Raw genomic sequence first — 4975 nt, 5'->3', positions numbered from 1 at the left:
CACAAGGTAGTTGCTGCTGATTTGGGAAACCAAGCCCAGAGTTTCAGGACCTCTGTCTTACATTATTTGAAGGAACATAGCAATCAGCCACATTTTACATAACTTTATTTATGCTAAGTTCTGTGTTCGGTTTTCATCCAACTTCTGTTGGCCCTTCGCGACTTACAGGTAACGTAAATATTTAGAAATAGTGCTCTTCTGAATGAGATTTGCTTATTGCAGTGTCTACAGATGCGAGATATTGGAATGTTCGGTATTACATTAATGTAATATCAGCTAGCCCAACTTCTCCACACACATGTGTCAGACTTTTGTATTAAGTCAGAAATGATGCTCAAAAGGATTTCGAAATTGATTTTTCTCATTCGAAAATTATTTTAGAATGAAACGTAGACCTCGCCAGGCAGCATTCTTACTAGCGTATTGGATGTCCCAAAACGATTCCTACGATATACTCATTTCCATACCCAATGTTTGTGTGTCCGTTTTTTCGTCAACGCCACTATAGGGTATTCGGATAAAAGCTGTGCAACTGGTGCACAAACAATTTAACTTGTCACCACATTGAAAACAAATTAAGCGTGGAAACTCTGACTTGCATGTAAGGGTATTAGTGAACGGATACACGTATAAGTAATTCATGCCTGAGGAAACCCGGTCCTACAGCTGATGTAAATGGGCAAGGAATCCAGCAAACTTAAATTGGCTCCAGACAGCTGTCGGGATGATTTTCCATTGGGCGAAGAAACGTGGCCTTGTGGAAGGCAGCCTCCTTAAAATCGGCTCAAATTAAAAGCACTAAATGAGAATTAGATACGTAGGAATAGTTTGTGACTGTCCTTACCGGGCCGGCCAAAGTGGCCCAGCGGTTCTAGGCGCTGCAGTCTGGAACCGCGAGACCGCTACGGTCGCAGGTTCGAATCCTGCCCCGGGCATGGATGTGTGTGATGTCCTTAGGTTAGTTAGGTTTAACTAGTTCTAAGTTCTAGGGGACTAATGACCTCAGAAGTGCTCAGAGCCATTTGAACCATTCTTTGTCTTTGATTTCTATTTGGGCTAATCCCGCGCGGTCTCAGGCGCTGCTGTCATGGAGTGTGCGGTTGGTCCTGGCGGAGGTTCGAGTCCTTCCTCGGGCATGGGTGTGTGTGTGTGTGTTTGTCCTTAGGATAATTTTGGTTAAGTAGTGTGTAAGCTTATGGACCAATGACCTTAGCAGTTAAGTCCCATAAGATTTCACACGCATTTGAACATTTTTTTTCTTTTTTTTTGTGACTGTCCTTGGGTCTAGAAACTTTTGGAACTCGGTAGCTGCCGAGAAAAGAAATTTGTCAGATGTTGACTTTATGGTAGCCCTGTGAAAGACATTATGAGAATGGATTCATGGCTCCTTTGTAAAAAGCAAGAAACAAGCAACAAATTGTCAACACAGTACTAAAGAGGATATGATGACGTAATGTGTCACGAAGCCCGGATGTCTTTTATACATAATTTATTGACCTTTGGCATTAACGATTTAGCCAGTGAAGTGACGTCCGTTTTTCTGCAGGGCAACAAAAATAGTGGAAAAAAGAGAGCAAAAACCAGCGGTCGGTTTTCGCGGTACACAACGAGAAGGCACGACGGCATTGGAAATTCCCGCGCCGGCTGTTTCTTCTAGTCGAGTGACCCCTGCAGCCGTGACGAGGGGCAGGTCCCACGGGGGTTGCGTGCCACCCCTCTTCCTCACCCACCCCTCCTCAGCCGTTGCGCAGGCCCCCTTGAGCCTTACGCCGCTGAGGCTCCTAATGAATGGAGGGTTCCCAGATGAAGGGATGCGCCCGTCCGTCGTGCGGCTTCGATTTCTCCCTCCCCCGCCACCCCCCTTACAACCCATCAGCCCCCTTCTAACAACGTGGAGAGGAGCCGCGTCACAACCAAAGCGGATTACCCCGAAAAGCGATTACCGCTCGTTATTTCTGCTTGTCAGCTGCAAAAGTGATTTCGGGCGAGATTTAAATAACGCCGCCTGCGAAAATAAAGTCCGCCCACCGCGGACGGTATCTCGACCTGCATCGGGTGCGACAGGCTGTGGTGACGTCATAGAGGCAGCGCGTGTGTGCCGACAGACGGCGTCACCGCACTAGGCCGTAGCTGGTCCAGAGGAACCCTCGCTGCGTCACCTGTATTAACACTGTGAACGACGTGGGGTGGTCTCTCTGTAGATTATTCTCGTCACAAAAGACTTTTATAACGTGCAATACGGTTAGTAGTCTATCTCGATCGGCCTTCCACAACCTTTCGTTAGAGTGTAATAGAAGTGCCATTGTCTTCAAAGTGTTGGTTTCCTTATAAACTGCCGGAAGAAAATGTGACACCCTCAAGGACTAGGTCATTTTATTGACAAGTGATGATGACTGAGTCCATCATCTTAGTAGTATGTCACAGGACATTCATACCAAATGAAACACACCTGTCACAGTAACGAGTGCCCAAACAGCCGCATGAAAACACAGTGAGCCCTCCTCTGGTGTCAAAACAGGTGCTTCTCTAAAGTCTGTGTAATGTGGTATTGGTAATGACAAACCAAAATCACGATAGTAATCCGTTGTAGTTGTTACATATTACAAACAAAAGCATTATAAAATCACAATCACAGTAATACAGGAGACTGCCTTACAAGGCCAGATCACTTGGACAAATAAATAAATTTCTTAAACCGTAACAAGGCACATAAAACTTGAAATTTGAATATGACTAGGTACATACACTCAGGTAAATTTTTACTTAAGTGGTACAAATGTCCATACAGTTCCCATCAGAACTTTCATTACCTCCAATCAGCTGAGGAACTGATTAAGGGTAAGAACACAGATCTTTTAGGGTTTCGCTAGCCAACTTTCCTAAATAGAACTATATGCAAATGACTAAAACAGTTAAGGAGGTGCTTTAATTTTGACCAAGCCAATCTTCAAATTTATTTAGTTGATTAATCAACAATATTCTTAGAATGATTACAGCTCGAACATGACCATATGACAATACCCCTAAAATAAGGTCGCTTCAATATTGCGTGTGAACTAGCGATAGACGCGAGCAGACCAAGGATTCAAATCAATACGAGAGATCCGCGAGACAGGAAATGACGTAGAAATGTACTCAACTTTGCACTGCAATTTAACTTCGGATGCTATAATTCTCCACCGGAAAGATGGACTCACGCAACAGTGACAACATAACCCAAGATGCGAAGGAGAGGACAGGGAATTAAATATCTCTCTGCCCCCGTGGTGCTCTGCTCCCAGAATGCTCGCATCGACCGCTGCCAGTTATCTGTAACACAACACACATCAACGGCAGACAATATTCTGAGACGTAAACTACACAATATTATCTAGAGAACAGGTGATCAATACAACTGAATAGAAACAAATTAGCCTCTGTGAGTTACTTGGCCAGTGCCAGTCCATAAACTTTAGTTAATAAGTTCGCTAAAAATGATGCCCTAAAGGTAAGATTACAAGAACTACTCAGCGCACATTTACACGCCAAACTACAAAATGAACTACAAGGTAGAATACAGGACGTATCTCGGCGTGTCTTGAAACGCCAGAGCCGGACTTACTCACTACTCGTTGATATTCCAGCTACGTCTTTAACCACACTTCATGTCGGTTGGTTGGGCGTAGTTACACTTCCTCATCTGCTGTCAAGATAGTTTGTCACGGCACCGAGGTAGGTGATAAACAACTAAAACAAAGGATTTTTAGTACACTGGCATATTCAATTAAGCCGTTCGCAACTCACCGAAGCAACTCGGCGACTCGAATTCAATTGGCCGGCGAAGCGTATAACAGACTCGAAGGAGTTTATCCTTCCGACCTCTAGGAAAACCAAATCACCTCACGACTCAACACGCCGTAACCGCTGGCCCCACTCCTTCCTTGTCCGACTCGTCCTCTTGCCGTCCTGTCTACGTACATAGTTCCACGTGACACTCGCTCACCGCCGATCCCGACACACCTCTCTAGCAGAGCGCATGCGCTGCCGTTAAATCCGCGCCGCCAAAGATGAGCAGAAAACAAATAAGCATCGATATCGACTCAAAGATGAAAATGACGATCGATGGAAACTGGCGTCAGGGAACGCACCAGCTCAGTCAGTATCGCCATTAGACTGTTTTTTATTTCCAGTGTTACATTCACACGGTCAAGATTTTGGCTTCAAAGTGCCATTGTCAAGTGTTTTAAGTGTTACACAGTGCCTAAGATGGCATACTGTCGTATTTAAAATACACTATTAGACACATTGTCTGAGAGTCGAAATTTCTGGTAACGCCTACTGCTTTGTTTTATCACTGAGCATACCATCTTGACTCAAGATGACTATGCAAGTGCAGTCAAAAGTGGCTTAAATTACATTCAAGAAGTGCAAGCTATGGCTGTTGAGAGATTTATACCGAATAAATTTATAAAAGATGGTACAGATCACCAATGGTACATAAACCGTGTAAAAACACTGTTCCAGAGGCAGCGAAAACTGCATGCCAAATATAAAACAACACAAAATCATCAAGATTGGAGATATTTTACCGAAGCTCGAAACTTAACACGGACTCCAATGAGATGGTCTTATAATAGCTTCCGCCACGAAACTATGTCTCGAAGGTGGACAGATAATCCAAAGAGATTCTAAATGTAAAGTGCACCAGCGCCAAGACACAATACTTCCATCGCGCGATACCAATGGTAATATTACTGATGAAAGTGTCACTCAAGTGGAGTTATTAAACGTAGTTTTCCAAAATTCCTTCACTAAAGGAAACGAAGTAAACATTCCAGAATTCGAGTCAAAAACAGCTGCCAACATGAGTAACTTAGAAGTAGATATCCTCGTTGCGGCGAAGCAGGTTACAGCAGTTAACAAACCCAAGTATTCCGGTCACGTTCCTTTCACAGTGTGCTGAGACACTAGCCCCATGCTTGGCAATCATATACAA

This window comes from Schistocerca cancellata, chromosome 1 (genome assembly GCF_023864275.1).
Source record: "Schistocerca cancellata isolate TAMUIC-IGC-003103 chromosome 1, iqSchCanc2.1, whole genome shotgun sequence".
Classification (NCBI taxonomy): Eukaryota; Metazoa; Arthropoda; class Insecta; order Orthoptera; family Acrididae; genus Schistocerca; species Schistocerca cancellata.
The sequence above is the reverse complement of the archived record's forward strand: the minus strand, read 5'-3'. Positions refer to the sequence as shown.